The 11,490-nt window shown below is 39.3% G+C and overlaps 1 long non-coding RNA gene across 1 annotated transcript; it reads left to right on the forward strand.

Moving 5' to 3' along the window:
• The first annotated feature begins 544 nt into the window (after positions 1–544).
• LOC309479547 lies at positions 545–4,014 on the forward strand. The gene is made up of 2 exons (XR_014199292.1): positions 545–835; positions 1,077–4,014. It is a non-coding gene; the product is annotated as an uncharacterized lncRNA (long non-coding RNA).
• Positions 4,015–11,490: the final 7,476 nt, after the last annotated feature.

Below are 11,490 nucleotides of genomic sequence, written 5' to 3' on the forward strand. Positions count from 1 at the left end.
ACATGATTGCTTTACAAGTAGCCTAATTACTTTTGTATGTCCATAGATGTAAATTCCTGTTAATCTTTGTCTTTTTACAGCAGTTACACACGTCTCTATGCACCAATAATAATCTAAAGTGACTGGAAAGAGTCAGATGAGAGCAGACAACATGTTCAAGAAGAAATGTTCTTAATTCATTTATTAATTACTCCGTCTCAATATCATGTTCCTAAATGTATTGACTATTTTTTTTAATTTCATCATTAACTTAATCAAAACCTCTTTATTTATTACAGCACAGATGTATTAACTGCTGCAGATATTGTGTCAGATCTCTCATTGAAGATCATAAAAACGTCTTGCAGCAGATTCAACATGAATAGAGCCAATGTTTGGGATGGAGCAATTCGTGGATTCAAGCATCATACGACCCATTACACAACATGCTTGTTAAATTCACAGATGACGAAGGCACAACTGAAGATGCAGTGGAGACAGGTGTTCCCAAACGTGAGTTACTAACCCTCCTAATGGACTGTTTATGGGCACGGAGAATCTTTGATGGTCCAGAAAATAGGAGATTTCTCACCTTTAACAACACAAGTAAATGATTTACTTACATCTACCTTTTATCTGCCCTGTTCATAATTGTCTTGTTTTATACTAACTGGACAATAACAGTTTACTACAGCTGCCAGAGAAGATGAATACTTCCTTGCTGGGCGGATGATTGCAGTTTCTATTGTTCACGGTGGTCCAGGTCCAGGTGGTGGACGATCACCTCACTGGGAGAGTTGGCATTAATGGAACAGTTGAAGATAAAACAGATGAGAAAAAGGCAGCTTTCCTTGAGGTGCACTCAATTTTTATATAGTTTAAAATATCTGTCCAGATTACAGGCATATGTTATAGCATAAAGTAATTTTGTTAAGTGAGAAACCTTATTAAAGGTGTAAAATCCTAATAGCAAATATAACATAGCTCTAATTCATCTAACAATATTAATGAAAGCAGTTTACATATGATAATAATTTAAATTAAGAGTTATTTTTCTGAAAGTTATCATAATGACTAGATCTTTCTGTTAAACACAGGGCCATTTGGACACACCCACATAATGAAAGTTGGTGGCCCCACATCTACGCCACCTGGACAGACGATGATTGGCTGAAAAACTTCAGAATGGGAAGAGGCAGTTTCAAACTACTGACACTCTCCGGCCCTGGCTGACATGACAGACCACTCAATTCAGACAGGCTGTGCCTATACGCTGATTTCACGCAGCCGTTATTTTGAAATCGAAAGCGAGGCTCCGGTGGGAAGAAAACCGGAAGTGTCGCCTTTAATCACAGGAGAGTCGTGAATGCGATGGCGTATTGTTGTGTTTAATGATGTTGTGTCAATTCTGAAAATGTACATACATTTCTTTCATACTTTAGACTATATACAGTGAAATTCATTTATAAATAAAATATTTTTTTTATATATAATTCAGAATGTAAAAAAAGAAGCAGGAATGAACTATATACATATCCTATATAGAGTTCGGGATCGTTGCGTCACGCCGCAATGCATTGTGGGAATCACGGTACGGAAGTAGATGTACTGTATAGTAGGCAGTAGGTAACGTTGATCATTTGGTCATTAATTTAGGTTATTTTTTGGAAAATGGTTCAGTATTGCTGTATTGTGAACTGCTGTAATCGGTCTCATGATCGACAGGGCAAACGCCTCATAAATCATATTAGTTTTCCCTATTTTCGTTGGATGGCTTGGGTCGCCGCTGGTCGTCAATATACTACCGGGGGAAAACAGTGGATTATTGCACGTGTGATAAATTACTCCTGAAGTGTAACAAACCCGCATAGACAAGCTTCGTAGCTCACAGAATCTGACAAGTGTGTGTGTCACCACTGATGCTTGGTTAACGGTGCGAACGATTGTTTTCTCAGCGTTTACTTTGTAGATCTGCAGATCTTGCACTCATTCATTTGTGAAATGCAAGTGAGCCTCCAGTGACAAGTTTTTAAATTGATCGGAGCAGAGACTTCAAACAGAAAGCACAAAGCCTTTCTTTAAAGTGAATTTCGTTTTGCATTAATTTGTATTTTAATAAATATATCTATATAGAAATGTCTACTTTTAAACAAACAATTCAAAACGAAAGAAAACAGACAGCTCTCTGCTTATGTACGTTAATCCGTATGCAATGTGCATTTCTCTCTGGCGCGTTCACTAACGTTACAGCGAAGATCGCCAGTCGTCAACCTCATCTTTGCAACCGACTGGCAAAAAAACTAAAAAAAACACTTGTTTATTAATAAACAATTAGTGTGTGTGTGTGTGTGAATGTTGTTGAACTTGTTGCCGAGGGCACATGAAATTGTTAATCCGGCCCTGGATAGGAGAAAATATCAGGGAAACTGAGGCTTGGTAAGTTTTCATATTACTCCAGGCTTTGTTCATAGGGATCGATTCCGCCTATAATCAACTTTTTTTTAAAGTAGCGTTGTTTGGCTTCATTATGAAGTTTGTCCGTATTTAGTATAGCCAACTTTTTTGTGTCACGGTCCATAACTCTTTCTGGATACCAGCCGGCTACGCTAATATCTTATCAACAGGCTTTTGCGGTGCCTCTAAAATGGCTGCCGTTACCCACAATGCACCATTCCATAACATCTACGCCCGAGCTCTATTGAATATTACCATCCAATAGTGTAAATCGCAGCAGCAGCTTCAGGTTGGTAGTCCAAGGCATTGTTGTTTATCTTTACTTCCGGGGTTCTTCCCACCGGAGCCTCACTTTCGATTTCAAAATGGTGGCTGCGTGAAATCAGCGTATAGAGGCTCGTGTTGCAATTTGTATTTGGAGGTTATCCACAAACCTGGAGTACAGATCCATCTCACAACTGTTTGGTGTTGGGTTATCAACATGTTGCACTATCACCCAAGAGGTTGTGACTGCCATAAATGTGGTAATGAAGCCTCTGTACATAAGCCTCTGCAGCAGAGTTCAGGCAGATAATACAGGGTTTTCATGACAAATGGAGATTCCCTCAGGTGGCAGGTGCGATAGATGGAAGCCATATCAAGATCAGAGCTCCACCTGACAACTCATCTTGTTATTACAATCGGAAGGGAGACTATTCCATCATTCTGCAAGGTGTGGTGGACCATAGAATGAGATTTTGGGACATTAATGTTGGACGACCAGGTAAGATACACGATGTCCGTGTTTTCTCCCTCTCATCATTGTATGAGCGTGGCAGTGCAGGCACTCTTTTACCTCATTGGACTGAAACGTTTGAGGGGGTCGACGTGCCTGTTTTTCTTTTGGGTGATTCGGCTTACCTTCTACTAACTTGGCTCATGAAAGCTTACCCAGAGGGAGGAGCAGTAACACCACAGCAGCTCAACTTCTACCACAGATTGAGCCAAGCCCGTATGACCATTGAGCGTGCCTTTGGGTGCCTCAAAGGACGCTGGCGTTGCCTTCTTAAAGAAAATGAGACCCACATAATTTTTGTAAGCCGCATTGTGTCTGCTTGCTGTGTGCTGCATCATTTCTGTGAGATACAGAAGGAGGAATTTCTGGAGGGAGAAACCGTTGCAGAGGAAGAAGGATCTGTACATGATGAGCAGGGACACGCACAGCAGCAACACGACATTAGAAATGCATTGTGTAGCTACTTCACTACTATATGAATGGCCAACACCTGCAAATACTCTGCATTTAGTATTCACTATGTTAAATAGTTAAGGTGTGTTATCTCCCTTGATGAGTTCATTTTCACTTATTCTTATGTGCTAGTATAGGAACCACCACATACTGAACCAGTTTTGTCTGATTTAAAATGGATGGGATGGGAATACTTTTTAGTTTGAAATACTGTTTTATTTCCTGTTTAATTAGTAACAAATGTAAAGTTGACACATCTGAACAAACATTCTTTTTCTCCATTTCGAAAATAAAATGTTGTAGTAGACAGTCCTGCATCAGCAATGGTGTTTGTGACATCTCAGGAAACGCTGCTTGAATCTCCCACTTTTTATTGAAATACACAATTTCTCTGTGTTACTCGTGTCATTTTAATGCAGAAAAAAATATATCACAATGCATGTTGCTATATACACAATGCAGTGTGAGTGAGTGAGTGAGTATAACGAAGAGAATATAACATGAAAACAAGCAACAGGTTTATTTAGCTGCTTTTGGTTAATGTGAAGTATCCTAACTGGCTGTCATATTGGCAAGGCAAAGTATACTATCTATGCCTAAAGTTACGCCATAACTTCTGAAACAAGTGGTTGGTATTGGCAAGTGCAAAAACTAAATAAACTCACCGTCAACCTCTGTGTCAGTGCGGTATAGCCCGGTCAACTGTGCTAGCATCAGTAGCATCATTGTAATCTGACGATGGCAATGTTGAACTATCATGGGACTGTAGTGGATTTTTCCCCCTAAACCCAACTATTTAGAATAAAACTGTTGCGTCTACTCATCAACACAGAGCGTCTACAAATCGACACTTAATAACTTTTATACTCCAGCTCTTGCGTCTTCAGTCGACAACTGGCCGAGTCTCTTACCCTAACTTACTTGCTTCCCTAAACTGACCTGCTGCACAGCAGAAATTAACAGACAGACATCAGCAAATGTCCTCTAAATGCTTTAATAACGGCCAGGAGAGTCTTATAGCAGTTCTCAGGGAATCTCTCCCAAGAAGCAAGGCCGGAGGATCTCAGACAAATTCCATTGAGAATCCCACCATAAAACACATATACAACAGTTTTTATAGAATCGAGAAAACAAATAAGACTAACATGTCACCTTCAATATGATTGGTTCAAAAGCCCCAACCCTTTTCCTCTGTCACTGGCACAAGCAAACTTTGTTTTAATGATGACTTCATTCGTTAATCACAAGATTCTAACAGACTGTCTAGTTTCATTTCCCAAACTTTGTTATTTTTACATATACATACGCACACAGTCAAAGACACAAGTTTTCCATTGGTTTCGTACAGTACATCCTGTTCAAATAAGGTTAGATGTTAGAAACATGGTTAGTTTAATATACAGTTTAAAATTTCCACGACAGGACTCAACAACATCGACCGGATCAACGTCAGGTTTTGTCCCAAGTGTTTTGTCGAGGTCATCGTACCAGGGGAACTTGTCTTTCTCCTTACCTGAGCTGCCTGTTTTATTAAGTGCATCCCGCACTTGTATGCACTGCTGGCGAAGTTTCTTTGCTTTAACCCGGCACTGCTCCACAGACCTGTTAAATCCCCTTTCCCTGAGCTGCTTGCTAAACAAAGCAAATATTTCGCTGTTCTTGTGTGGGTTTTTGACAGTTGGGACCTAATATGGTCATCAGACCAAATATCTATCAGGCTCCGCAACTCCTCACAACTCCAAGTGTGTCCGCGAGCTGCCATGCTTAAAGTGCAATCTGTCAACAAACATTTCTCCTCATCCCATAATGCACAGCACAGCTGACTACGGCAACTGGTTTAGTTAAAAAATGTGCAGTTCTTTTGCAGTTGGTTCTGTTCGAGGTCGGATCACGTTCTCACCACAAACGAACCGCTCCAGAGTTCGTTTGTTTGGTCCGCTGTTGGTGCGCACCCGAGTGCGATTGCCGCATTCACACCTGCCCAAACGAACCGCACCAATGGGGAAAACGAACTCTAGTGCGATTCAACCGAACTAAATGAGGCAGGTGTGAAAGCACCCTCAGACGTGAATCATGGCAGAGTCGACGAAGAAAACGAAGAAAGCGCGGTCGGAAGAGTGCAGAGACGGCTCTGCGTGAGTGGTATTTACGACAGTAATGTTAAACACAAGTACTCTACAGCGACTCTAGGGGTCGATGTTTGACAAAAACGGAAACTGCATAGTGTGCCTTTAACTGCCCTAATGCCGTGAGTGTTCTTTGCATTCATTAAAGGGTAACTCTTGCCAAAATTGAACCTAGGCTCTTTTTGTTAATCTGCCCGAGTCAAACTTTCGTGTAAAAGCATAAATAGGATGGAAACGCCACTTTTAAGATTGACTGTATTTTCGTTTTAGTTCAAAATGCCTTTTGAATGGGAGTGAATGGGGCACTTCTATGATAGCATCAAAATCGCTATTTTTAAAACACTAATGCGGCTCGACACAACATCAAACTGTGCTGAAGTATCACCAGAGGCTCTACACATGAACTCCAGCATGGTTTGTGGACACAGAGTTTACTAAAAAGAAAGGTTTTAGGACTCACTTTATCAGTTTTCCGGTGGCTGGAATTTTGTCAGTCAAAAGTAGTCGATCTCTGAATATATATTTATAAACATGTCCCAGAAAAAAACATTACTGGTGTGCATCTTGTGACAAAACAATTGCACTGACATATTTTAAGATACGTTCTCATTAAAACAGCTCAAACATGCATTTTAATCTAGGACTAGCCTTGTCTGTGAAGCCGGGTATAAATTTAATGGGCTATTTTCTTATAACGTGTTTTAATTGAATATTAGATTCAAACTAAATTAAAATTCTGCAAGAAAAGGTATATTAAATAAAACCCCTAAATATCATGACTGTGTGGACTATTACACCTTTGTTTTCCTGAAGTATGACCACCAGCTTTCAATTCATTGGTTTGTGGTTGAGGAGTCACACTGTACATATGGCCTGAAGCCCCTGCAAGGTCATCATCTGTGTGACTGATCCCAGAACAGTGGATTGCAGCCATATTTCCATTTTCAGTGCCACAGTCTGTGCGAAGAAGCTTTGGTATGACTCCAAATTGAGTGGCACACTGTAGGTAATAAGCAGCTATAATGTCTGGGTTGTTATTGCTAGCGCCACAGTCACTTTGCGTGAGTAACATCTGTTACGAACTCTTATGATCTAAGGCCAGAAGAGGTAACTTTGAGGTCATGATAACATTTGGTGTGATTGGGGTGGCAAGAGACAACACGTAATGAAGTGATGTGAAAGAAAGATGATTTATTATACATAAGTGAAATAATTATCCAAAAAGATGGAAAATAGTAATAATAATAATGGTGAATATAAGCAAGGAAAAATAAGCAAAACATTTACAGATCAAAAAGATATAAGATAAATAAATAACCCAAGAGAAAAAGGGGACGCAATTAGTGAAGCCAAAGAAATGAAAAGAACAAAACAAAACTCATTCTAACTTGTAATTAAACCTCTAATCTAACTAATAAAATAAATAAAGGAAAATACATCAAATCTTCAGCGTCAAACGCCCTAACTTACTGTAATTACTCAAACTAATACAAAACATACAGAGGGCATTCACTTTCTTACCTGGGGTATCTATACATCGAGTTACCTAGGTGTTGTTTCACGTGACATTTAACCTGTCCACTTTACTCTATCAAAACGCCATCAAAAGGCAGAAAGAAACGTAAAGGGAGAAGAATCAAAGCAATATTCAAAACGAGATGGCAACTAAAAGCAACAGGGTTACAGGGTTTTAATTAGTCATAGCCATCAATGTGCCAGACATGATTTGGCCCCAGAGAATGGTAAACCCTTCTCACAAATCTTCTTCTTGAGTGTTGTTCAATGCCTTATGGATCAAGGTCTGCCATCATAAGCATTACATCTTGCCTTCTCACTGTAAGATTGTTTTTTTGACGCAGGGTCCATTCAACTCAGTCAATAATAGCTGTCCAGACAATGTCCAAAGGCGAGTAGTTTTTCCGTTTGTACAAGGACAGTCTGTTCACTTTTTTTTTTTTAAGGGTACGAAGGCTCATTTTAATGTTGTGCTTCGATATCGAGAAATCCACAATGACACTGTAACTGTGTCCATCTCTTCCGAAGAAGATCGTCCTCACAAACAAAGAAGGACATACATAATACTAAATTTAATTTGACACACTAAAGCTTTCAATATATAATAGAAAGAGTATTATTGAGTAACAACTTTAATTGGTAGAAACACCTGCCTAAGAATTCAGTTAATAAACAGTGTGCTCCAATAACACTAACTCAAGGTTTAGACTTACACTTTAGGTGCCAAGGCAGACTTAACGCGTACTTACCAAGTTCAACTTCTTCAGCCAAAAACTGGACATTAGAGCCACACGAGCTGCAAAAGGCTGTAATAGTTCTCAAATAGTAGACAAAACATGCCAGCATAGGAAGACAACGGTTGAAATGATAACAGTTCAGCTAACGTTAACTATCAGTGGGTGTTCATGAAACAAGAGCAGAGAAAAATTGTCTAAATCGAAATTAATGTATCTATCTTCTGCTCGTTTCATGAATCAATACATTAAGATTCTCAGGATATCAAAACATTTAGTACAAATATTTTGTTAATTTAAAAATCAATTACACATTAAGATCACATCACTTACACAGAGAATCTCTTATCGTGTCTCGACTCCCGAGGAAATATCGGCTTTTCAGTGCCGACACTGACCCCTAGTGGTCGGGAGCATTTCCGTTGTGTTGCGGCTATTTCGTTGTGTTGTGAATATATGTTTGCTTTTTAAATGTTGTTGTGTTGTACACTACTGGGCCACCGTACATTACAGTTTCATAATTGACTTAAGATATGTAGGCTTCTTATACCATAGAGGATAAATGAAGTTTTTAAAGACCAGGCTGTAAACTCTGGGCATTTCAGGAAGGCCAGCATTATAGATCCAGGGTACCCCACATTCTCCAATCCAGTCACCAAAAGAGGCCTTCAATATTAGATCACCATTTAATTTTTCATCAGGTTAAATATATAGGTGATAATAGGCTACCTGTTACAACTTTAACTTCACTTCATTATCTGGCAAGACTATTCAACTGCCTTTCCTGTCCACACATCAACAAATATAAAGCCGAATGAAGGGCTTTAATGCCTAGGCCTCCATGAATCCGGTGACCAAGCAATGAGTTTTCTTCATGTGTAAAACCGGTTCTGTTTTAAGGCTGATTGGTTGTAGGCAAAAAAACAAACAAAGTCTGGCCTTTTTTTCCCTTTAAAAATTCCAAGTGCTGACAGTCTCAATCATTGCCTGATGGAAACAAAATTATATTTCATAATTTTTTACTCGTAAACAAAGGACAGATGAGAATGCTAGGCAGTTTGCCTTGGCACTTCATGAATTGAGCAGTCGGTTGGAGAATAGGCACCACTAGGGGGAATATCTTACGGGACTAACTTATTTTAGGGCTCTGTGATGCAGGATTGCGTAGGGAACTTTGGGGTATGGTTAGAGCGGCACCAGATTGTTCTGTTGGGGAGGAAAGGCAACCGTACAGTTAAAACCAGCCCCAGATACAACAACATTGGTTGAGGAGAGCAAACAGGACGTCTTCTTGCAGTTAAAATGAGAAATAAAGGAAATAATGGCCGGAATGATTAAAGTTTGTGAAGGAGTGCAGAACTTACAACCAAGCAGTGATAATGCAGTGATAATGCAGTGATAATGCAGTGATAATGCAGTGATAATGCAGTGATAAAATACCAAACTTTTCTACACGAGTATGTGTTTCCAGTCTCCAGCTTCGTATACATATTAAAGCTACACTGTGTGATATTTTCCCCCATCTAGCGGTGAAATTGTATATGACTATCCAGTGAATATTAGTTTCTGTTCCTTTCAATTTCGAGGGCGTTTTAACTCCTACGGTGGCCGTATTATTTCAAGATTAACATGGCTTCCAGTTCGACTTCGTCCAATAGCGCCTTTAAAACTATCACCTGTGATCCGTCGCAGCACAGATTTATGTTACAAGGTAAACAATACTTTTTCACCATTGACGTGAGGAAAAGTAACACAAGTTATACTAGAGGTCGTTCTGGCGTTATGCACAACCATGCTATGGTTAGACAAGCAACTATAAAACTTTTTAAAACGAATTTACACAAATAGGCTGGATTACCTCTCGAGAGGAAAGCAGGCAACTTCGGCGTCCGTTTTAAAATCTTTGCTCCTCATGAGCTCTTTCCATCTGGGAAAAGTTACTCCAGTATTGACTTTGGTCTTGCTGATTTGCCTGTCGCGTTGACGTTTTAATTCTCTCTTTCGCTTCCTTGGCGACTCGGCTACATATCCTCGAAAATAGGCGTGATCCTCCATCAGCAATCTTTCAAATCTGCCGGCAGTCGCGAGTAATCTCCCCCTCGCATTCGTCTCTGTGTCACTGAGTGTGAAGCGCGAAAGGCGAAGCTTGAATTTACAGGTATGTCCCTCTTTGGCTAATGTAGTTTCAAGATGGAGGGGCAACATGGCGACCGGCATTCGAACCCCTCACCCGTATGTACTTTCAATGGCAGATTATAAACTTATGAGAATACTTTATTACTTGAAAGAAGTAAATATACATTAATGAGCACATATATTTTTGAAAGAACTAAGTGTTTTTTGCTAAGAATCAACTAAAAAAATTACACAGTGTAGCTTTAATGGAAGTCAATGGAACAAAAAGTGTAGTGTGACTGCCCCTTCCAGCTTCGTACTTTTTATTATTAAAGTATAGGTCAATTTTGTATTTATTTTTTAAAGGACATTATTAACCGGTATTTTTTTCTAATCAAACAGTTTTCGGAACGTTAATGTTACAGAAGGAACGCATGAACAGAAACTAGGGTGACCACCATCAAACAAACCAAATGTGGGACGATTATAAGTTTGTGTGGGACAATGTGGGACATGTTACCGACACTAAAACATAACCTGAAACTGTTATATAGCCTAATGTTGATCTAAATTAAAACATTTGTATTCTGCCTTTCAGCTGATAAAAATTCTTTGTTCTTTAGTCCCTTCCAGAAAACACCATTGCACAACAATGTAACATAACATGTCTTTATTTTACATGTCATTTAAATTCAACATCACTGAGCCCAAAGGTAGCAGGCATCATGCAGATCACTATTTTTGAAACAGTTCTGACCAAGTCCAACTAAAATCCAACAAACTTAATAATGAACAAATAAAATACAAAACAACATAAAATTAGATCATTGACAGTCTTATATATTAAGGGTCCGTGTATCATCTGATCATTTCATTTCCTGTTTGGAATGGAATAAAGAGAAATGAAAAGACGGATCGTTTATTCGTTTTTTTTCCCCCGTTTAGTTTAATAAACGGAAAATTAGATTATCGGCTCGATTTCTTGATTTTCGTTTGTGGTTTACAAATAAGTTTATGGCTTTGATATTTCGTTCGCACATGTGGGCGGAGCTGAAACGGCCCTTTCATCTAATTGGTCAAACCGCTTCGTCTTCAGTACAGCCAGAATAAGAGTCCGTACGGCACACTCAAATCCCACTTTAATAAGCTTTTGCACCACTCGCTGACATTTGATGCAGAAATATGTTGCTGGGAACACAATTAGTGCTGCTGCGATGCTTCGCTTCTAATGTACGACACTTGAGAGATCGCAAGCCATAGGCTACAATATGCTGACATGGAGTTTGGTGTTTTATAGCCTATTTAAGAGCACTGATTTTGGAAGTAGGTCCTACCTGTG

This window comes from Leuciscus leuciscus, assembly GCF_965113295.1.
Source record: "Leuciscus leuciscus genome assembly, chromosome: 17".
Classification (NCBI taxonomy): domain Eukaryota; kingdom Metazoa; phylum Chordata; class Actinopteri; order Cypriniformes; family Leuciscidae; genus Leuciscus; species Leuciscus leuciscus.